This window comes from Pseudophryne corroboree, chromosome 11 (genome assembly GCF_028390025.1).
Source record: "Pseudophryne corroboree isolate aPseCor3 chromosome 11, aPseCor3.hap2, whole genome shotgun sequence".
Lineage (NCBI taxonomy): Eukaryota > Metazoa > Chordata > Amphibia > Anura > Myobatrachidae > Pseudophryne > Pseudophryne corroboree.
Genome location: NC_086454.1, coordinates 232,285,967 through 232,311,369, shown reverse-complemented (window position 1 = coordinate 232,311,369; position 25,403 = coordinate 232,285,967). Strand labels below are relative to the sequence as shown.

Here is a 25,403-nt window from a genome sequence, read left to right as displayed (position 1 = left end):
GTGAGGAATACTTGTATACAAGCTACATATATCGATGGTACAGATCAAGGTGCCCTCTGGTACGTCATTAAGTAGCAACAGTTAATTTAAAAAGGAAGTGGTATCTTTAACAAAATTAGGTTGTCTCGAAATAAGCGGCTGTAAAATGCTGTCCAGGAATACAGAAATAGGCTGGTATATAGATTGATGAGCAGAAATGATTGGCCTGCCTGGGGGACAGGCCAAGTCTTTATGGATCTTGGGTACTGTAAATAAAATGGGAACCCTGGGAAATTCCTGTTTGAGAGCACGGCATAATTTGTCGGATATTAGTGAAGACACGTAGGCTTGATCTAAGATATCATCTAACTCCAGCTTAAATCGTGATGTAGGATCAGATGGGAGGCTCATATAGACAGTACCATCAGCTAGCTGTTTATAAATTTCGGACTTATAATCAGAAAGGTTCATAATCACTATCCCGCCCCCCTTGTCGGCGGGGCGGATAATGATGTCCCTGTATGAACTCAGTTGTTTCAGCGCTCTGTGCTCAGATCTAGACAAATTTTGATTAACAGCTGGAGAAGCAGCAGTATATTTAACAACAGAATCATCAAGTAACCTAGTAAACGTCTTAATTGACGAGTTGTTTGACTGTGGGTCATACGACGATTTAAGTCTTTGCTTGAGAAAGTCCTGATGCGGATCATTTGAAGAAATGGATTGATGATCCTGGAAATATTCCTGCAGATGTAATTTACGAGCAAACTGATGTAATTCAGCCTGCCAGGTAAGGCCATCAAATTTCTTTGTAGGTATAAAGGATAGTCCATTGTTGAGAACTTTGATTTCCATGTTGGTGAGTATACAGTCCGAAAGGTTATAAATCAGTTTTTCCTTCTGGAGCCTGCGGTTCTGTTGGCCCCTGCGGGTGGGCGTCCTCTTGTTTTGGTGACTTCCATGCCAGCAGGGGAAACTCCTAAAGGGACATTGGTGGTATCAGACGGACCATCAGAGTCAGCTATAATAAATTCACTATCGCTGTTGGAAGTTGTGTAGTCCCTATTCCGAGAATCATGCCGTTTGCGCCAAGTATGTTTGGCTCTCTGGTTGTAAGGTCGGTGGTTCCCTGGTTCACCGCTGGCCACCCAGCGGTACACCCTGTTGGTTTCGTAATCCTCTCTTACAATTGCACATTTGTTACGTTTAAATCTAACCAACTCTTTCCTGTAGGTGTCACATTGGGCTTTCAAATTTTTTACCAAATTTTGATTGGTGTCTAGTGATAAAGTGGCTTTGTGCTCCCGCTCTAATTCCTGTATTTTGTCCCTGGTAATCTTCAATTCACGTCCAGATTCCTCCACGACTAGCAGAATTAAATCCAAACTGCACTTCTTTAAAATAGCCATCCACCTGTTGCAAAATTCAGGGTTAAAACGGCCTATGGTAGGCACGTTGCGGATTCTAAATCCGCGTGGGATCATTTTATCGCGAAAATAGTCTGACAAAGAGATGCCATGCATTAAATAGTCTATCTCACGGCGTTTAAGCTTAATGAGTTGATGATAAATGTCATCCATGCTTAATTGTTTCTCTGAGTCAGCCAAATCCTCCGTAAACAGTGCCCGCTCAGCATCCACATCACTGAAGCTGAGCGTTCCTGTTGGATTGGAAGGTATATTGAAGCAACCTGAGGATGTTCCTTGAGACATATTGCCAGAAAGGATATGCAGTAAATAACAGTCACCGTTATTACTTGTAACTGACGTGTCCAGATAACAAACTTAGTGTCCAGTGCTAAAAAGGTGCTGGTGTGCTAAAGTGCAGAATTGTGCCAAAGTGCTTGTGCTGATTCGCAGATTCTCACCTCGCAAATATAGGTGCTGTTGTTAAAAGCCGCTGGAATTGGACGTTAGTAAGGATCAATGTCCATACAAATATATGGAAAGGTGCGATGGTGCCTTGTTCCAAGATAATGAATCAATCATTAAAATTGTATACGGATGCTAGAACCGGCACTCCCCTCGATAAATAATGCTCCGGTGCCCTCTGGAAACATGAATGTACAGTCAGAAGTAAACAGGCAGCGGCACTCAGGAGACTTTTTCAAAGTAGATAAAGTGCAAAAAGTTTAATCCATATTGAAATCGGGTGACCAACGTTTCGGGGCCGTGGCGCCCCTTTGTCAAGGTGATACAAACATAAAAAGAAAACAACATACCTTATATGCAAAAGAAGACCCGCGAATGGGACACACACCGGAGGAGGGGGGTGGGAACTGTCTCCGTCCTGCACTCCTCGGGCTGTGGTGACGCCAGCGCGTCTGAACCGCATCTGTCGTCACTTCCTGGAAACCGGAGCTTACACGGCAACCATGGTAACCGGCGCTTCCTGGCAACCAGGCTTCAGATAGGCGGCAGCGCTGCTGGAAATAAACAAAGTGCAACATAGTGAAAGTAAACAAATACAGTGCCCACAAACAATACATATATGTACATACAGGTGGACCACGTGGAAGTCACCAAAACAAGAGGACGCCCACCCGCAGGGGCCAACAGAACCGCAGGCTCCAGAAGCAGCACTCCCAGAAGGAAAACCTGATTTATAACCTTTCGGACCGTATACTCACCAACATGGAAATCAAAGTTCTCAACAATGGACTATCCTTTATACCTACGAAGAAATGGTGGCCTTACCTGGCAGGTAAAATCAGTTTGCTCGTAAATTACGTCTGCAGGAATATTTCCAGGATCATCAATCCATTTCTTCAAATGATCCACATCAGGACTTTCTCAAGCAAAGACTTAAATCGTCGTTTGACCCACAAACAACTCGTCAATTAAGACGTTTTCTAGGTTACTTAATGATTCTGTTGTTAAATATACTGCTGCTTCACCAGCTGTTAATCAAAATTTGTCTAGATCTGAGCACAGAGCGCTGAAACAACTGAGTTCATACAGGGACATCATTATCCGCCCCGCCGACAAGGGGGGCGGGATAGTGATTATGAACCTTTCTGATTATAGGTCTGAAATTTATAAACAGCTAGCTGACGGTACTGTCTATATGAGCCTCCCATCTGATCCTACATCACGATTTAAGTTGGAGTTAGATGATATCTTAGATCAAGCCTACGTGTCTTCACTAATATCCGACAAATTATGCCGTGCTCTCAAACAGGAATTTCCCAGGGTTCCCATTTTATTTACAGTACCCAAGATCCATAAAGACTTGGCCTGTCCCCCAGGCAGGCCAATCATTTCTGCTCATCAATCTATATACCAGCCTATTTCTGTATTCCTGGACAGCATTTTACAGCCGCTTATTTCGAGACAACCTAATTTTGTTAAAGATACCACTTCCTTTTTAAATCAACTGTTGCTACTTAATGACGTACCAGAGGGCACCTTGATCTGTACCATCGATATATGTAGCTTGTATACAAGTATTCCTCACAGTAGTGGCCTTAGGGCCATGGAGCGTTTTCTCATCAGTGAAAATTTGACAACATTTGATGTGGGATTATTTCTCAAACTACTAGATCTCACTTGGACAAGGAACTATTTTCTGTTCGATGGGAAAAAAAATTGTCAGACCAGCGGGTGTGCTATGGGGAGCAATGTCTCCCCCTCCTTCGCTAACGTATTCATGATACAGGAGGAACAGGAGATGTTTTTTGCCGATGCCACCACCAGTCGATACATCCTACATTATGCACGCTACATCGACGATGTATTTATACTCTGGACGGGGGGCCAAATATTATTTGACCAAATGGTCGCTGGAATCAACAGCAGGGACTCTCCGATAAAAATTACGGCACAGAGCGATCCAGTCTCTCTTAATTACCTCGATGTTAAAGTTATCATGGAAAAAAGGAAAATTCACACCAAAGTATTCTATAAACCCACCGACAAGAATACCCTTCTACGAGCCAGCAGCCACCATCCCAGGGCGCTAAAGAAGGGTCTGCCCAGATGTCAATTAATGAGGGCCGCTAGGATCACAAGCGACCCGTCAAAACTGGACCAAGCTTTGTCCACAGTGGTGGATCGCTTCTCTGAGAGTGGGTATGATCCTACAGAGCTTCAGAAACATAAACAGGAGGTTGCCAGTATACCCAGGGAAGTATTGTTAAGCAAGGGGACAAAACCTCAGCAACAAATCTTGCCGCTTGTTACCAAATACAATACTTCCAGCCCCGTACTACCCAGGGCCCTCAAAGCTATGTGGCCTATAGTAGCTTCTGACAGAAAACTGCCCACATTCAGGGACAAACGTCCGCTGGTCTGCCATAAAAAGGGTAAGAGCATTAAAGATCATCTTGTCCACACGGACATTACAGGATTTGAGGAATGTATTACAACTAACTTCTTGACCAAAGTACCAGGCTGCTATAGGTGCCTCGGGTGCACGACGTGCACCAGTATGCAGCCTGGGGCCTCTTTCAGTTCTATGGCCACAGGTAAAGCATTTTCCATCAGACATGTGGTCACCTGTACTACTACTCATATAGTGTATCTGATTACGTGCCCCTGCAGGTTGCAATACGTGGGCAAGACTGTGCGTTGTGCACGTGAACGGCTAGCTATGCACCGATCGGCCATCAAGTATGCTATCTCGGGGAAATCTTCGGACCAGCCGGTAGCAAAACATTTTGCGGAACAATGACATTCTCTTCAGGAACTGAAATTTCAAATTATTGACCACATCCCCAAATCTATAAGAGGGGGTGATCGAGGTGGTCAGCCCTTACGGAAAGAGGCCAGATGGATGTACATCTTGGACACCATCAAACCTAAGGGCCTCAACGACAAGATTCAATGGAGTGTCTTTCAGTAACATCCTGGACTTATTATGTTTGTCAGTTAGTGCTACTTTGACAATTAGGTTGTCCTATATGGAATCTAGTGATGTATAACAGGGTCCATCTAATCATAGTGGAGTAGCTCTTATTATATATATGAAGCCACATATTTAGGCAGCTATATATGGATTTAAATATATCCATACTGAGATTTTGCATAAATAATGCGCACAAGTATACCAATTTTAGCTTGGCCACCTGTATCTGCCCTAGTATGTTTATTCATGTTCTATATCCCGACTTCTATCACGCAGTTTGTTTTGACTAATTATTATGGTTTTAACAAGTGTTTTCTTAATGACGTGGTCCACCTGTATGTGCATATATGTATTGTTTGTGGGCACTGTATTTGTTTACTTTCACTATGTTGCACTTTGTTTATTTCCAGCAGCGCTGCCGCCTATCTGAAGCCTGGTTGCCAGGAAGCGCCGGTTACCATGGTTGCTGTGTAAGCTCCGGTTTCCAGGAAGTGACGACAGATGCGGTTCAGACGCGCTGGCGTAACCACAGCCCGAGGAGTGCAGGACGGAGACAGTTCCCACCCCCCTCCTCCGGCATGTGTCCCGTTCGCGGGTCTTCTTTTGCATATAAGGTATGTTGTTTTCTTTTTATGTTTGTATCACCTTGACAAAGGGGCGCCACGGCCCCGAAACGTTGGTCACCCGATTTCAATATGGATTAAAATTTTTGCACTTTATCTACTTTGAAAAAGTCTCCTGAGTGCCGCTGCCTGTTTCCTTCTGACTGTACATCCATGTTTCCAGAGAGCACCGGAGCATTATTTATCGAGGGGGAGTGCCGGTTCTAGCATCTGTATATATATATATATATATATATATATATATATATATATATATATATATATATATTTAGATATACTGTGTTTATAGTGACATATATATATACACACAAATACTCATACATATATAGATATAGATATAGATATATATATGTATATATATATATATATATACATATATATTATATATACACACATATATATTATATATTACATATACATAGGCGTGCGCCATGCAGTATGAGCCAAACTCACATTACCCCACACAGAATGAGCCAAATTCACATTACCCCACACAGTATGAGCCAAATTCACATTAAGCCACAAAGAATGAGCCAAATTCACATTACGCCACACAATATGAGCCAAATTCACATTACGGCACATGGTATGAGCCAAATTTACATTACGCCACACAGTATGAGCCAAATTCGCATTACTCCACACAGTATGAGCCAGATTCATATTACCCCACACAGTATGAGCCAAATTCATATTACCCCACACAGTATGAGCCAAATTCTTATTAGCCCACACAGTGTGAGCCAAATTCACATTACGCCACACAGTATGAGCCAAATTCACATTACGCCACACAGTATGAGCCAAATTCATATTACCCCACACAGTATGAGCCATATTCACATTACCCCACACATTATGAGCCAAATTCACATTACCCCACACAGTATGGGCCAAATTCACATTACGCCACACAGTATGAGCCAAATTCAGATTACGCCACACAGTATGAGCCAAATTCACATTACACCACACAGTATGAGCCAAATTCACATTACTCCACACAGTATGAGCCAGATTCACATTACCCCACACAGTATGAGCCAAATTCATATTACCCCACACTGTATGAGCCAAATTCACATTACGCCACACAGTATGAGCCAAATTCACATTATGCCACACAGTATGAGCCAAATTCACATTACGCCACACAGTATGAGCCAAATTCACATTACGCCACACAGTATGAGCCAAATTCAGATTACGCCACACAGTATGAGCCAAATTCAGATTACGCCACACAGTATGAGCCAAATTCACATTACACCACACAGTATGAGCCAAATTCACATTACTCCACACAGTATGTGCCAAATTCATATTACCCCACACTGTATGAGCCAAATTCACATTACGCCACACAGTATGAGCCAAATTCACATTACGCCACACAGTATGAGCCAAATTCACATTACGCCACACAGTATGAGCCAAATTCACATTATGCCACACAGTATGAGCCATATTCAGATTACGCCACACAGTATGAGCCAAATTCACATTACCCCACACAGTATGAGCCAAATTCACATTACGCTACACAATATGAGCCATATTCACATTACGCCACACAGTGTGAGACAACATTTTTTGGTAACTTCTTGTATTTGGTAACTTCATGCAGACAGTATATTCCCCATTGCTGAGTGCTGACCCCCTCTCTTTCCCCTGCAGGAGTAAGGTATGCTTCTCAGCTGCAGCACTGCAGTTTACAGGGGGTTACTTACTCTCAGTCTCTGCTGAACTGTCTCGCTGTGGCGGAGGCATGGCGGCACACAAGGACAGAGAGAGTGCAAGTGGGAGAAAGAATGCGGGCAGGACTCAGAGAGAGAGAGAGAGAGCATGGGCTGCCAGAAGGGAGGACATGCGGCTTGACACCTTCCGGCGAGGCGGAGCAGGGAGGATGCCTTAACGTTAATGCACCCAGTGTGGCTGATGGCCAGTAAAGTAAATAATATGCGGCGGGCGCAGTGGGGGCAGCACAGGAATGAGCCAGAGCGCTCTGTGAACAGTGTGTTGCAGGCGCAACGTGAGGGGGGTGCTGGACATTAGGGGGTGCCTGCGCACACCAGGCACCCCCCATGTGCACGCCTATGTGTGTGTAAATATATATATATATATATATATACACATACTATATGTGTATATATATATATATATATATATATACAAAGCAGAAAAATCTGGCACTCCCCTCTGGTCAGGCTGAGCGAGGCTACTGCTCCGGTGCCCTCCTTGCAGACACAGCAGTCAGCATATGTACAACGAGATAACAATGGCGGCACTCTGGAGAGTGCCGCCATTGCAAAGTGCATAAAACAAACTTTAAATAACTTACCCAGCGGCGTGGAGCTGGGTAAGTTATTTAAAGTTTGTTTTATGCACTTTGTCACTTGTTAGTGTATCCTGAAGACGGGGGCCAGCACCCCTGAAACGTTGATTAAACAGCACTGATTTGTTCACCTCTTTAAATGAGTCTCCAGAGTGCCGCCATTGTTATCTCATTGTATATGTATGTATATATATATATATATATATATATATATATATATATATATATATATAACCCATATTTGGAAATATTATTTGCTTCTGGCATTGGTGACAGTGTGGGATTCCTGCCTGTCAGCTGTCTCTGCACTAGCTCGCGAGAGATTTCCAGCGCCTACCGATGTGGTGGGGTCCAGAGCCGCTGCGACCAGCTCTTTCCAATTCCTGCCTGTGTTGCAGCGGCTATGGACAGTCAGTGCCTCGTGGGATAATGACATGAAATCCCGCGAAGCACTGACTGTCCAAAGCCGCTGCCGCTACAACACAGGCAGGAAAGAACTAGTCGCAGCAGCTTTGAACCCCACCTCGTCGGCGGGTGCTGGAAATCGCTTGTACAGAAGATCCTCTGTGGCGGCTGCTGTTAGAGGACAGCTGAGCTGCCGCTGAGGAAGAATTATTTTATGTCAATTGCAGCGGTGAGTCTGGGGGACAGACTGTGCGGGCCCCTAATGTGTGGGGGGCCCTGGACGGCCGCCCCTGTTGCCCCTCCTTTAATCCGGCCATGAATATAGTATTAATCACTAGCACTATAGATGGTCTATAGCGGTGTTTCCCAAACTCAGGGACCCCTAACAGTGCATGTTTTCCAGATCTCCTACTTGGCCAGATGTATTCATTACTGGTTGACTCATTTTAGAAGAGCCAACGGTGGTGTTAATTATTTAAATTGTGGTATCAAGGAGATCTGTAAAATATGTGCAGTTAGGGTTCCCTGAAGACCAAATTTTTGAAACACTGGGAAGCGGTATTTCCTCTATAGGATAGGCTGTAGGGGAAAGAGTCTAAAAAAGGAACTTTCTGTATAAAACATATTTATCTCATATAAATAACACAAATGGTCAGAAAAAGGTGAAACAACCGATAATAAATATACATACATATATAATATAACCAGCAAAAGATAGAACTGAGCTTTTAAAGCACACATTCTCCCACCTCCTGATAAGACACCTGTTTATTCTTGCTGGCAGCTGCTTTCTGGTAGGGATGGCCATCTACCGTCGGTGATTCGAAATCATCATTGGTCTATGACCGATGGTAACTACTTTTACCATTGATGGGAGAGAACCAGATGGTTTCCCACCATCGATGATAAAGAGCTATAAAATATTGATTTATTTTTTCTCCACCCCCTGACACCCATGAAGCTACGCTCCAGGGCCCTGATTGGCCCGTGGTTAGCTCAATACCAAAGTAATGGTGACCATCGATGGTTCCCTTACAGATGGTTTACCACCATCGAGGTTATCCACCGATGGTACATCGATGGTAACCATCAATGGATAACCCACCGATGGCCATCCCTACTTTTTGGTCCAGTGTGCTGATTGAGTGCTCACATCCACACACAGCAGGCTTAGCAGGAAAAGCTGCTGCCATTGGATACACAGCATCTCTGTTCAGTCCCTTCTGCATGCTGTGGCCAGCTCTAGTAAAATCGTATTATATACTATTGCTATTGCCTATTACTCTTTCACCGGTAGCTGTTCCAAAATGTCTACCCAGGGGGTCAACTGAATCACCTGCATAAGACCACATTATTAGATCTATGCAGGGGCGGAACTGCCGGAGACAATGGAGTCCTTTGCCGCCGGGCTCCCAGCACTGAGGGGCACTTCCTCCATTGACCCCCGGCCGTCGCTCAGTGCCCTTCCTTCCTGCTGAGATAGAGAAACCGCTGACTCGGTGCTCTGCTGTGTGCTCTCCGTTCTGGTTGTGAACATCTGACATACAGGAACTGATCTTCCACAAGGCTGTGTAGTTGACTGCCTTTGGCCCACCTAACACCTGCTACTGGCAAAGTAATTTAATCTTTTTTATTCTTTTATATTTTCAAACTAGCACTGGCTAGGCGGGTGAGTCGCATAGACAGCAGCAGCGGCGCCGGAGCAGTGCAGTGCTATGTGTAGCACTAGCATAAGCTGCTATGTGCATCTATTACATCGTTACATAGCCAGCAGGCAGTGAGGACTGGAGAAGGGGTGGCCTCCGGTCTGTGGTGCTTTCATTCATGTAGTAGAGGCACCAGCAGCCATTATACATAGTGACCCAGCTCTGCTGGCTCTCCCCTCGGTTATTGATTGTGTACCCGCCGGTGCTACAGTGCATACCGCAGAGGCACTGCTTCTAAACACTGCACACAGTGACAGTGCACAGAGGCAGCTCTCTTCCTTCTCTACCCCGAGTCCCCGTCCCCTCCATCTCACTCCTCACCTCCGGAGACCAGAGCTCTGCAGAGCACAGACAGAGACACCTTACAGAAGTAACTGGAGAGTAAGTGTATAATACTATCACATGTGAGTGGGGGGTAAGTGTATATTACTGTCACTTGTGGGTGGGAAGGGGAGGTGTAAGTCTATATTACTGTCACTTGTGGGAAGGGGGGTGAAAGTGTGTATAACTGTCACTTGCGGGTGGGGAGGGGGGTAAGTGTATGTTACTGTCACTTGTGCTAAGGGGTGGTGTAAGTGTATATTACTCTGTCACTTGCGGGTGGGGAGGGGGGTAAGTGTATGTTACTGTCACTTGTGCTAAGGGGTGGTGTAAGTGTATATTACTCTGTCACTTGTGGGTGGGGAGGGGGGTAAGTGTATGTTACTGTCACTTGTGCTAAGGGGTGGTGTAAGTGTATATTACTCTGTCACTTGCGGGTGGGGAGGGGGGTAAGTGTATGTTACTGACACTTGTGCTAAGGGGTGGTGTAAGTGTATATTACTCTGTCACTTGCGGGTGGGGAGGGGGGTAAGTGTATGTTACTGTCACTTGTGCTAAGGGGTAGTGTAAGTGTATATTACTCTGTCACTTGCGGGTGGGGAGGGGGGTAAGTGTATGTTACTGTCACTAGTGCTAAGGGGTGGTGTAAGTGTATATTACTCTGTCACTTGTGGGTGGGGAGGGGAGTAAGTGCAAATTATTGTCATTTGTTGATAGGGAGGAGGGATGTAAGTGTATAATGTAATTTGTGGGTGAGGAGGATGGATGTTGGTGCATGTAATTGTCGTTTCTGAACAGGGGGATTTAAGTGTACAGTATATTATTGTTTATGGGGGAATGTAAGTGTATACTATTGTTTGTGAGAGGGGTGAATATATTGGAGTTATCAAGCTGGGTGGGGGGTTAGTAATAATCCCAAGTACATTCACCTAATGGGTAGGATGTACTAATGGAAAAATGCGTCCGAAAACAAGCGTTTTTGAACTTTGGCCGCGTTTCCCATATGTTCGAAACCCTGTTATGCTTCTATCCACAATTTACCCTAAAAAGGGATCCGCGATAGTGGGGGCACCACCGTGTATTTCGCCTCCGGGGATCTGGTATGAATTTACGCCTCTGGATCTATGTACTGTACTTATGGAGCAGCAGAAAGTATGGGTATGTGTCCTGACTACTTCTAATTGGTTGTATACCGTCTACATATAAAATTTCCTCCTCGCTGTATTAGTACTCGTGGGGGGAATTCAAATGTTTGAAAAGTCGGTTGGGTGTCTGTTTTTTCCTGTCTATTAGATAGGAAAAACCAGACACCCAACTGACTTTTCAAACAATTGAATATCCCCAATAGAAAGCAAAGACAAGGAAGCGATCATTCATCATACAGTGCATCCGGAAAGTATTCACAGCGCTTCACTTTTTCCACAATTTGTTATGTTACAGCCTTATTCCAAAATGGAATAAATAAATTTTTATTCCATCTGTAGACAGAGGTAGAAGGTTTTATTGGTGTGAGGGTAGGAAGCCAAATGCAGCACAGGTATTTAGGAAATGATTACAGGATTAATTTATAATAATCTGCTAAACCAATACTTGGAAAAACACTTTGAATTTATTGAATTTAGTGTGTTGCCTATTCTTTATGTGTATAGGTTGCATGGTATCATCACTCTCCACTATGTGGACATCTGATTGGTGCAGCCTGAGCTTGGCTGGATATCAGATGCTTGAATTAAAAAGGTTCTTAATTTAGAAACAAACTTTTCTTACCAATCATGTGATGCATATTGCAAATACTTCCTCCAGCATCCTGGAACCTGTCTGTTACCTGAATCTTTCAGCAGCCCTTGATACTGGTACTTTTGAGGCAAATAAGGTAATGAGCTGACAGTCATATTCAGGGAACAAGGTAGATTCAAAGAAGGTACTCCATTTATTTATGTTGGTGGCATGACTGATTAAAATGAGGTTTGTCCGGGGCTAGCAACAGAAATCTTGGGGCCCGGTACAGTGATATCTCTGAGGCCCCCTCGGATGATAACTGCCTGCAACACTGTGTGTGAGAGGCTCCTGTCACTCTGAGGCTGCGCCCACACCGCCTACTGCTTGCTGCCCTATTTGGACAAGAGAGCTTACTTCCCTGTCGTGCACTAAGTAGCATATCCTCAGGGCTCCTCTGATCCTCGCGGTCTGGTACAGGTGTCCCCTTTGATTCCCCCCTGTTGCCAGTCCTGGGTTTGTCCACAAACATCATGATTTCCCAAGGGTCAAGCCCAGTGCCAGATTAAGGTCCACATGGGCCTGGAGCTGAAATTTACAAAGGGCCTAATTGTGTGCGGCAACAAGGGATATGGCTAGCGATATGAGGGGCATGTGGTGCAGTGATCGCGCTGAGCGAAAAAAGTTGTGGGTCCCAAGGACTCCTCACTTTAAGATATTGGGGTCCTATGCCACGGTTTCTGGGTCCCATCACAATTTATGCATTATAGGCAGTGCTGGGGGAAGGCAGCAGTTGGGGTAGAGCTGGGGGTTGTGGCAGGGAACACTTGGGGCAGTGCTGGGGCTAGTGAGGAGGTAAGAGCAGGAAACAGTTTGAGAAGTGCTGTGAGTGGGTAGCAGTTGGGGTAGAGGGAGATAAGGGCATGCAGGAGAGGGTAAGGAAAGACAGCAGCTGAGGCAGTACTGGGGCAATGCTGGGATAGGAAGGGTGTAAGTGTAGGTAGGTACTGGGGATAGTGGTAGATTGCAGCTGAGGCAGTATTGGGGGCAAGGAGTGGGTTAGGGGCAGACAGTACAGAGGTAATGCTGGGGGTAGCGAGGGGGTAAGTTTGGGGGGTTGAAAGTACACTGCTTTGTAATTATACCACTAAATCACGGTGAAAGGTAGTTTTTTTTTATTGCAGCAGTAACTGGCAATAGAAAACCAGAGGTAGAGGGTGATGCCTTGGGGAGACAGAGTGCCAGGAGAGAGGGTGATGGGGAGATAGTGATGCAGGGGAGAAGCAGAGGGTGACAGGAGATTGTGATAGTGAGAGGCATTGGGTGACGCCAGGGTGTGGGTGACATAGAAGATAACGGGGAGAGGCCATCGGTGACAAGTAGATATAGGAGGAGACGGAGAGGCAGTGGGTGATAGCAAAGGGTGATGTGGATAGAGAGTGTGACGGGGAGAGACAGTGGGAGACAAAGAGGCAGTGGGTGACAGTGTCACGTCTCCTCTATGCGTGCACAGATGGAGCTTGGGCGTATGCTCCAGCTGCTGCAATTGCGATGGATATGGAACAGACCTAAAAGGGGAGAGAATGGGGTAAGGGACCAGAGATAGGGGGACGAGACAGAGCGGTGGGGATGGAGCCATGATAGAGCAGAGGTAGGGGGGAAGGCGGGACAGAGCGTGTCGGGTTCAGACGCTGGGTGATGGGCCCAATATGCTAATATGCAGAATGTCCCTAAATAACAATTAGAACACTGTCAGGATAATTATGGAACCACTGCCTGCTACAATGTCTCACCTGGTGAGTGCACCCCCAGGGCGCCAGCACCCTCAGCTATTCCACTGACACCAGATGGTGCGAATGCAGCAGTAGAGACTTCCTCCAATTCTCCCTGAGCCTGGCATTCTTGCTGCCTGCCCCGAGTCCACTCATTCCGTGTCCTGCAGAATAAGAGGGACCAGCAGCACTCCTATCCACACACACAGTGACCCGGAGCGAGCTACTGCACAGTGCACACAGCTCCTCAGCGACAGCCAGAAGGGGGCAGTGTCGTAAATTTATTCCTATTGCCCGGAGGTAAGTTAGAGTTCGGTGCCCCCCACGACCCCCCCTCCCACACAGCTATCTACCTATTATAGCTATCCCTTCCTCACACAGACACCCCCTCCACACACACCCCCCCTTAGCTCCCCAGAAACACACATACAGCGCACCACCCTCACACAATCCCCCATCACAAAGCATCTACCCCTTTCTACTGCTCCTTATCTACCCTCTGCCCGGTCCCTCCTGACTGGTCAGTGGACCTCCTTAGGTGACAAAACGGGATGAGGCTCACTCACTGATCCCCCTAATTTTCGTGCCACCTAGCTCCTCTCCAGCACCATCTTGGCATCCTTTGCCCCTAATACAGACACACAGACCCTCCCTCCCCACACACACACACACACACACACACACACACAGCTATCTACCCTATTATAGCGGGTGTAGTAGTGTGTGCCGGCGGCCGGGCTCCCGGCGACCAGCATACCAGCGCCGACATACCGACAGCTGGGCGAGCGCAAATGAGCCCCTTGCGGGCGCGCCACACTATCTATTCTCCCTCCAGGGGGGTCGTGGACCCCCAAGAGGGAGAAAAGATATCGGTATGCTGGCGGTCGGGATTCCGGCGCCGGGATGCTGGACGTCGGGATCCCGGCCGGCGGCATACAGAAGACCACCCATTATAGCTATCCCTTCCTCACTTCCCCCCACCCAAATAAATACACACAGTGCTCTCACCCATTACAGTCAGTTCCCTTGAAACACACATACAATAAAGATGTCCTGTCCTCACACAGACTCAACCCCCCATTACTCAGCTCCCCTCAAACCGCCCTGCCCCCTCACATACACCGTAGGTCACCTTTCCTCATACACACAGCAAGCTATCCTCCCCACAGACACACAAACTCTTTAGTTCACCCACACAGATCGGCTCCCCTACACTGAGATCTCCTCCAGGCGCAGAGTCATAACGGCCGGCTTTCACTTCTGCCGCAGGGGATCATCTGCTGAGCGTCTGTTTCCAGTGCAGACTATGCTGCACTGCGTGTTCCGATCACTGCTGCCCACAGTGATGGGGACACAGTGTTAGAGAAGACACCACTTCTGAGAGTGACACTCAGGTGGGGGTGGGGGGGGGGGATGTGGGCTGCCCGATCACTGACCAGCAGTGATCAGGACACGCTGGAGGCGGAGCCGCGGCTACAGGAGGACCGACCAGGTCTCAGGCGGCGATTAAATGTGGAGATGGGAGGCGCTGCTGGCAGTGATTGAATGTGGAGACGGGGATGCTGCCGGCGGCGATTGGCTGAGACAGGGAATGCTGCTGATTGGTTGGGGAGTCAGAGCGCATCCTGCAGGACCCACTCATATTTCAAAATTGAGTCCCTCACTGCCTATAGCATGTAAAATACACACACACACACATACAGTACACACACGTACACCACCTCAACACACACACACACACACACACACACACACACACACACACACACACACACACACACACACACCACCACCACTACACACAGTAGAGTACACACTACACACATACAGTACACACACACACCACTGCAGAATATACTGAGTACAACACACACACCACTGCTGCAAGCATATACACACACCACCACCACCACATATAAACACACACACAAACAGTACACACTACATATACCTTCAGTACCAGGCTTCCTGCAGCAGCTGCAGCTCCTTGTGTAGTCTGGGGACGGAGCTTGTGACAGGCTCAGTCAGGACCCCGGAGAAGGAGAGACTGGAGGGGAGAGGTGGCCCCCATACTGCCTGCACGGCTCTCTGTGATTCATCTCAGAGAGTGCTGGAGCTGGAGGAGGCGAGGCAGGGGAGAGAGGGCAGCCGCTTCCGCTGGCAGTGTGTGACAGGAAGAAGTTTTTTTCCCTGTTAACGCTGTCAGTGAGTCTCCTGTGGGCCTATTTTCAATGGGGGGCCTGGAGCTGCAGCTCCATCCGCCCCATTGTTAATCCGGCCCTGGTCAAGCCTATTCCGAGCTTAACACCAATATTTTGAGTCTAGCTCGAGCCTAGTTTATCCCATTTGCAGATTAATCTAGTTAATCAGCAAATGGGGATAAGTAGATTTGATGAAAGATACAGGCAAAAATAGAGATACTTGTGTTAAGGCAGGAACTTGGTTTATAATACCCCTTTCACACTGCCAATGCCGGATCCCACCCGGGAATTGGAAATGGGTCCTTCCCGGGTGGGATCCAGCATTGGACGCTGCTGCTGGCTTCCCCGACCCAGCAATATGCAGGGCGAGTTGCCATAGCGGTGGGGATCGGGGCCGGCTGCGGGGGCGGAGGTGGAGCTGGGAGATGAGATCATCTCCGCGCCACCTCTCAATGTTGTAGTGGACGGGTCCCGGGACGCATCGACCCGGGAACCTGTTTACGCTCCCATTGACTTGCTTTATTCCCGGGTTGAATTGCCGGATCAGGTGACCTGGGATTTCGGCTATGGCACTTTCACACTGCACGCTGACCCATGCAATATGCCGGGTCGATATCGGGTTATTTGTGCGGTGTAAAAGGGGTATAAATTAGCAATGACTCATTGTACAACCTGGCAGGTTTATATAGTGATTTATCTTCCAATCGCCAGGTACACAGTAAAATCATCTTTCTTCTATCTCACCAATACTGCTAGAATAAAATGTTTTATTCTACTGCAGAGATTTTCAACCTTTTACAACTCGCGGCACACTGAACAAGATCTAAATATTGCCAAGGCACACTCAAATATAATGGTGATGCATGGTGCAGTTGCGTGTCCTAGGATGTCATGTCGCAGCTTCTCCATAGGTAACGCCTGAGCCACATCTGAGAAAGCCAGAAGAGCCCAGCACTGCCCGGGCCCAAAATTAGAACTAGCTCTGCAACCACTAAACCCACCTGAATTGATTGTTCCAGGGCCTCCGTAGCGGTAAAACACTGACTGGCCTGGCTGTGCTTCTGTGGCGGCACACCTGGAGACTGCTCATGGCACACTAGTGTGCGACGGCACAGTGGTTGAAAAACACTGTTCTACTGAGTACATGCTTCTGTATCCTCACATCTGGGTTATTGTAATGCCCTACAGTAGCGTTAGTAAAAGAATTGCAACAATTTCAGATTATATAGCATACAGCAGCTTGCTTGCTTGCTTGCAACCAACCAACCAACCAACCAACCAACCAACCAACCAACCAACCAATGTTATTATTTCCACATTAGACATGATCCCAGTACTTTGTAACCTACTGTGCTTTGACTGCCTATTAAGTGGAGAATTGGCTTCTTAACTATAATCTAAATCCTCAGAGTCTTGGTTACGTGAGAGGACTTTTTGTAACTCACACCACTATATTTTCCCTGTCATCACTCAAGACAGTGAAAGTGAAAATACAGTGTAGCTGATGCAGAGATATTGGTGGTCATTCCGAGTTGATCGCTCGCTAGCAGTTTTTAGCAGCCGTGCAAACGCTATGCCGCCTCCCACTGGGAGTGTATTTTAGCTTAGCAGAAGTGCAGACGAAAGGATCGCAGAGCGGCTACAAATATATTGTGCAGCTTCAGACCTACTCAGCGCTTGCGATCACTTCAGCCCATTCAGTTCCAGATTTGATGTCACAAACACGCACTGCGTTCGCCCAGCCACGCCTGTGTTTTTCCTGGCACGCCTGCATTTTTTCGAACACTCCCCGAAAACGGTCAGTTGACACCCAGAAACGCCCACTTCATGTCAATCACTCTCCGGCGGCCATTGTGACTGAAAAGCTTTGCTAGACCTTGTGCCTTGTGAAAGTACCTTGCGCGTGCGCATTGCGCCACATACACATGCGCAGGAGTGACAGTTTTTTACTTAATCGCAGCGCAGCGAACATTTTCAGCTAGCGACCAACTCGGAATGACCCCCATTGTCAGGTGCTGCAAGGTGCACACAACACAGAGAATCCATCTATATCTTTGCCACGTTGCACATACACTTTGGATCTCAAGGGGTTATTCAGGTTTGCATGCAAACCAAAAAAGCATGCAACTGGACAAAACTATGTTGCACTGCAGGTGGGGCAGATGTAATGTGTGCAGAGTGATAAATATTTGGGTGGGTTATATTGTTTGTTTGCATGGTAAATAATGACTGCTTAATTTTTACACTGCAATTTATATTTCAGTTTGAACACACCCCACCCAAATCTAAATCTCTCTGCACATGTTACGCCTGCCCCACCTGCAGTGCACATGGTTTTGCTCAGTTGTGTGCTTTTATTGATTTGCTTACAAATCCGAATAAGGCCCTCAGTCATAATACAACCTGTCTAGGAAGTAGTGGAATACAGGCATGGCACAAAACTGTTCACCAGTCACTTGGTGGCAGTTAGTTTTATGTCATCGCATTGTATTTTGTGTATGTGTCTGTAAACCGTATAGCACTTTGAGTCCTACCTGAAAAATGCATAAAAAATAATTTCTATTTTTCTTTCCATTTTTACTTTTCCAATCCTTGCAAGTCTGAAGCCCAACAAAAATTGGGTAATCATTAACTAAGCTTTCTTATTCCTGCCATGTTGGCGGTTGTGGTGCTCTTATTTCACCCGGCCAAGCAAAATGTCCCTGGCAAATACTCAACCGGATTTTATAAAACATAGCAAAATATACATCAGTCTATGCTTCTAACACATATACAGTATGGCTTGTCCTAAGACTCACAGCTGCCCACTAGTATCCTAGAAACGTTTCTCGCACCCCTGCAGTCTACAGTCTCACAGTGAAACTTGTTGAGTAACTTTTCTTTCCCCTTGTTGTTCTATTGCCTGGATGAATGGTCTGTTACTATATCCAACTCACTGGTAAGACTGTTCCACTACCATCCACCTACTTGTAGCTGTTTGATCTCAGGGGCAGGAGGCAGGAACAAAAAACCAAACAGAGCACGCTCCCAATCATGGAGATTTATAGCTCTAGGTCCTGTAGCTGTATCAGTAACATCTTGCTCTGTTATTTTTAAGGATATTGCCACTTGGAAACAGAGAGGGATCAGATGTCATTGTGGTTCACGGAGGAACTAAATCATAGAGGAATGGCTGACAGCTGAGATATGGAATTATGGGAAATACAGCTGTAACATTACTGAATTTCTATATAAAGGTACAGTTAGTGTTTATGCTGCTAAAGGTCACTATGAATTAATAATTACCCCAATAAATAAAAATTAAAGCAACGCATGATTCATCTAACGCAAGCAAAATGGCACAGACCCACTCACGGAAAGAAAAAAAAAAAAGATTAAGGGAAAATTAAAAAAGCAAACATTTCATGTTTTGACTTTTGGCCAATAATACTCTAAGCCAGTGTGTTCAGCTGACATTATTTTCTCAGAAGTCAGTTGTATAACTATTGATATATTATTGTACAACTCATTTCCAGTAGACTAGCAACTCAGATCTGGTAAACTAAAGTCATAAAGTGCTAGTAATTTCAGGTGGCGAACACAGTATGATAGCATGTATTTATTATGTATTATTATTATTATTATTATTATTATTGTATTTATTAGTAATTTTATTATGTAGTATTTAAAAAGTGCAACCACGTTTTTATTATTGTCACTGGTTTATAAGGTGTAGCAGTACTTTGTGGTGGTAGAGAGTGGGGATGATAGAATATACAAGAAGCAAGGTAGACAACATACTGTAGGATGGATCTGGTATGAAAATAGGATTTGAATTACCTAAAGGTAAATCCTTTACTCGTAGTCCTTGGAGGATACTGGGGTCCATTTTGTACCATGGGGTATAGACGGGTCCACTAGGAGCCATGGGCAATTTATTAATTTGATAGCGTGGGCTGGCTCCTCCCTCTATGCCCCTCCTACCAGACTCAGTCTAGGAAACTGTGCCTGAGGAGACGGACATACTTCGAGAGAAGGATAGATAAGGATAGTGGTGAGATTCCGAACCAGCACACACAACAAGAGGAAAGCCATGCTAACCAAACTTGAAACAGGAACAGCAACGGCTGAACCAACATTACTTAACCAAGTAACAGTGCAGGACGAATGAAGCACTGGGTGGGCGCCCAGTATCCTCTACGGACTACGAGAAAAGGATTTATCGGTAGGTAAATAAAATCCTATTTTCTCTTACGTCCTAGAGGTTACTGGGGTTCATTTAGTACCATGGGGATGTACCAAAGCTCTCAAACCGGGTGGGAGATTGCTGAGTTTTCCTGCTGAACTATTGACCAAACTCAAGGTCCTCAGAGGCCAAAGTATCGAACTTGTAGAACTCTGCAAACGTGTTTGAACCTGACCAAGTAGCTGCTCGGCAGAGCTGTAAAGCCAAGACACCCTGGGCAGCCGCCCAGGAAGAACCCACCAATTTAGTAGAGTGGGCCTGTACAGATTTTGGACATGGCAAACTTGCCGTGGAATAGGCATGCTGGATAATAAGTCTGATCCAGTGAGCAATAGTCTACTTTGAAGCAGGACACCCAATCTTATTGGGATCATAAAGAACAAACAGCGAATCCGTCTTTCTGTGATGAGCTGCTCTTTTCTCATACACCTTCAAAGCCCTCGCAACATCCAAAGACTTTGAAGTAGCAGAGGTGTCGGTGACAACCGGGACCACAATAGGTTGGTTCGGTTGATGTGAAACGCAGACACCACCTTAGGAAGAAATTGCTGACGAGTTCTGAGTTCAGCTCTGTCCTCATGGAAAATTAAATAGGCACTTTTGTGAGATAAAGCCCCCAGTTCTGACACGTGTTTTGCTGAAGCCAAGGCCAGCAGTGTGACGGTCTTCCACGTAAGATATTTTATGTCCACCTCATGTAATGGCTCAAACCAGTCCATTGGAGGAAATGCAGCACCACATCAAGATCCCAAGTATACCGTGGGAGGCACAAAGGGAGGTTGGATGTGCAGAACACCGTTCAAGAATGTCTGGACCTCAGGGAGAGAAGCCAGTTGTTTCTGAAAGAAAATGTACAAGGCCGAAATCTGGACTTTTATGGAGCCCAGACGTAGGCCCACACCCACTCCTGCGTGCAGAAAAAGCAGGAACCGTCTTAGATGGAATTCCACTGCAGAAAATTTGCTGCTCTCACACCAAGAGACTTATTTCTTCCAAATACGATGGTAATGCCTAGACGTTACCCCCTTCCTGGCTTGGATCATAGTCGGGACAACCTTGTTAGGGATCCCTCTCCTGGCTAGAATCAGCCATTCAACTTCAATGCCATCAAACGTAGCCACGGTAAGTCCTGATAGACGAACGGGCCCTGTTGCAGAAGATCCTCGCGTAGAGGTAGAGGCCACGGATCTTCGAGGAGCATCTCCAGAAGGTCCGCGTACCAGGCCCTTCTTGGCCAGTCCGAAGCAATTAGAATTGCTTGAACCTTTTCCCTTTTTATTGTCTTTAGAATTATTGGGATCAGAGGAAGTGGAGGAAAAATGTACACCATCTGATGGAGTCGTCAGGGCGTCTGCCGCCACCGCCTGCGGGTCTCTCGACCTGGAACAATACTGCTTGAGCTTCTTGTTGAGACGAGAGGCCATCATGTTGATCTTTGGATATTCCCATCGACTTGTCAAGCACCAGAACACTTCCAGGTGAAGGCCCCACTCCCATGGGTGCAGGTCATGTCTGCGGAGGAAGTCTGCTTCCAAGTTGTCTACTCCCGGAATAAAGACCGCTGACAACGCTACAGCGTTTCTCTCTGCCCAGAGGAGAATTCTTGACACCTCTGACATCGCTGCTCTGCTTTTCGTTCCGCCCTGTCGGTTTATGTACGTCACGGCCGTCACATTGTCCGACTGGACCTGAATGGTCCGATCTTGAAGAAGATATGAGGCCTGCAGAAGGGTGTTGTATAAGGCCCTGAGTTCCAGAATGTTGATTGGAAGGATGACTTCCTGACTTGACCATCATCCTTGAAACTGCATCCCCTGAGTGACTGCTCCTCAACCTCTGAGGCTTGCATCTGTGGTTAGCAGTATCCAGTTCTGAATTACGAACCACCGACTCTCGACGAGGTGAGAAGTCTGTATCTACCACAGAAGGGAAATCCTGGCTTTTGGCGACAGACTGATCCTCTGGTGCATGTGAAAATGCGATCCGGGTCATTTGTCCAACAGATCGAGCTGGAAGGGTCTTGCATGAAACCTTCCCTATTGAATAGCCTCATAAAAGGCCACCATTTTCCCCAGAAGGCAAATGCATAGATGCACAGATATCCGGGTTGGCTTCAGAACATCCCAAACCATCGACTGGATTACTAATGCCTTTTCCAATGGAAGGAACACCTTCTGCGACTCCGTATCCAGTATCATTCCCAGGAATGGGAGCCTCCGTGTTGGCTCTAGGTGAGATTTCGGAAGATTCAGAATCCACCCATGATCCTGGAGAAGTCTGGTTGAGAGAGCAATGCTGTCCAGCAACCTTTCCATGGACGGTGCTTTTATCAGGAGATCGTCAAGGTACGGATTTATGGCCCTCATTCCGAGTTGATCGGTCGCAAGGCGAATTTAGCAGAGTTACACACGCTAAGCCGCCGCCTACTGGGAGTGAATCTTAGCTTCTTAAAATTGCGACCGATGTATTCGCAATATTGCGATTACTAACTACTTAGCAGTTTCAGAGTAGCTCCAGACTTACTCTGCCTGTGCGATCAGTTCAGTGCTTGTCGTTCCTGGTTGACGTCACAAACACACCCAGCGTTCGCCCAGGCACTCCCACCGTTTCCCCGGCCACTCCTGCGTTTTTTCCGGAAACGGTAGCGTTTTCAGCCACACGCCCCTGAAACGCCGTGTTTCCGCCCAGTAACACCCATTTCCTGTCAATCACATTACGATCGCCGGAGCGATGAAAAAGCCGTGAGTAAAAATACTTTCTTCATAGTAAAGTTACTTGGCGCAGTCGCAGTGCGAACATTGCGCATGCGTACTAAGCGGATTTTCACTGCGATGCGATGAAAAATACAGAGCGAACAACTCGGAATGAGGGCCTATGTTCACTCCCTGTTTGCGGAGTAGAAACATCATCTCTGCCATCACCTTGGTGAACACCCTCGGTGCCATGGAGAGGCCAAATGGCAGGGCCTGGAACTGGTAGTGACAGTCCTGCAGTGCAAACCGTAGATAAGCCTGATGAGGCGGACAGATTGGAATGTGAAGGTATGCATCCTTGATATCCAGAGACACTAGGAATTTCCCCTCCTCCAGACCTGAGATCACCACTCTCAGAGACTCCATCTTGAATTTGAACACTCGCAAGTATGGGTTCAACGACTTCAGGTTCATAATTGGTCTTAGCGAACCGTCTGCTTTTGGTACTACAAACAAGTTGGAATAGTACCCCTTGTTTAGCTGATGATGTGGAACTGGAACAATGACGTGAGTCTGCACCAGTTTGTGGATGTCATGTTGTAAAGCTATACTTGCCTCTTGTGAAACTGGCAAGCCTGATTTGAAGAATCTGTGAGGTGTGATCTCTTGGAACTCCAGTCTGTAGCCCTGGGAAACAAGATTTATGACCCAGGGATCCTGGCACGAATTTGACCAGATGTGACTGAAGAATTGTAGGCGAGCTCCCACCTGAAAGCCTTCCAGGCATTGCGGTCCTCCGTCATGCTGAAGTCTTTTAGGAAGCAGAGCCTGAGCTCTGTTCCTGAGCACCTGCTGTTGCTGGTTTGCGTGGTTTACCTCTTGTAGAAGCACCTCTGGATTTGCCCTTGAACTTGGCCGTCCGAATGACTGTAACTTAGAAGCTGAATATGTCATCTTGGTTGGGGAAGGGGGGGGGGGCCTGCGGCAGGAAGATACAAAGACTTAGCCGCAGTGGCTGTGGATATCCATTTGTCTAATTCATCTCCAAACAAGGCCTCTCCTGTGAATGGTACGCCTTCCACACCTTTCCTGGAATCCGCGTCAGCAGTCCACTGGTGTAGCCACAAGCCTCTGCGTGCCGACACTGCCATAGCAGTGGTGCGTGCGTTAAGCACGCCTATTTCCTTTATGGCTTCCACCATAAAGTTCGCAGAGTCCTGTATATGCTGCAGGAGTAAGACAACATCCCCCTAGATAAGGAATCTTACCCCTCAATTAGGTTACCTGACCATTTTGCAATGGCTTTAGTGATCCACGCACATGCAATAGTGGGTCTTTGGGCAGCAGTTGTGTACAATGATTTGAGTGTAGTCTCAATTTTACGATCAGCCATGTCTTTCAGGGAGGCTGCACCAGGAACAGGCAACACAATTTTAAGTGACAGCCTAGAGACTGATGTGTCCACTATTGGTGGATTTTCCCATTTTTTCCTATCCTCCAGAGGAAAAGGAAAAGATGAGAGCATCCTTTTAGGGATCTGAAACATCTTATCAGGATTAACCCACTGTTTTTCAAACAGGGTATTCAATTCTTTTACACAGGAAAAGTGACGAGGACTTCTTTTTTACATTAAAATAAGATTCCTCACACTCCTCTGACACCCTATCAGGAATATGCAGAACATCTCTGATAGCCTCTATAAGAGCCTCTATTCCCTGTGACAGAGCTATACCACCACCCCCCCCACCCCGAGACCACCTCCCCCTCCTCCATGTCTGACCTGTCAGCATCAGAGTCAGACTGCAGGATATGGGCCAGAGATCGGTTTTGCGGACAGATTGGAGGGGATCGAGATGCTGTCTTGGGGACTGAGTCTCTGTCCATAAACTAATCCAAGGTCTGTTTTAAGTATTGCATCTCTTTCTCATTACGGGACAATTTTGTAGAAAGAGTTGAGATCATTCCCTTAAGAGAGTTAACTCATTCCGGTTCAGCCCCACTAGTCTGTGAACCCTGAGTACCCAGTAGTGAGCCCCCTGGTCAAGAGGAACACTCTGCGGTACAAGACACACACTCTTTGTCTGACATAATGTAATGTGCCAGCACACACACAGAGGAAAGGCTAAGCACAATGAACCCACAAAGAGCCCTTCAGGGAGACACAGAGATGTTTGGAGCCAGGCCCCACCGTGCCCTTATCGCTTAGTACACTAATAATCGCTCTCCCCTGCTATGACCCCCTGGTACCGCTGAGGTAATGTGGAGTCGCACTGGAGGAGCTGCGCTGTCCTGTCAGCGTCTGTGTTCACTGCAGAGGGAAAATGGAGCTGGTGAGCTGCTGGATCCTCTCATAGTGAAGACCCGCCCCTTCAATGTTGCGCAGTCTTCCCGCTTTTTTTATATTGGCTGAGGAATCTGGTGCTTAAAATGGAGAAAACCGTTTTAAGGCTGTTGTGCCAGTATGGGTACTATGTACAGTGTATGGGGACACAGTTGTGTACTGTGTCCGGAGACGCATTCCATCCCGTTTAGAAGCCATGTGTCTCCATACCCTTATGCCGCCATAATGGCCGGTGCCCGCT

At 46.6% G+C, this 25,403-nt stretch overlaps 1 long non-coding RNA gene across 1 annotated transcript in view; it reads left to right on the top strand.

Moving 5' to 3' along the window:
- Positions 1-25,403, top strand: part of LOC134970128 (uncharacterized) — a 166,495-nt gene that overhangs the window by 19,707 nt on the left and 121,385 nt on the right. Inside the window, exon 2 of the long non-coding RNA XR_010189680.1 lies at positions 19,001-19,139. This is a non-coding gene — a long non-coding RNA (uncharacterized LOC134970128). The remainder of the gene's footprint in view (positions 1-19,000; positions 19,140-25,403) is intronic.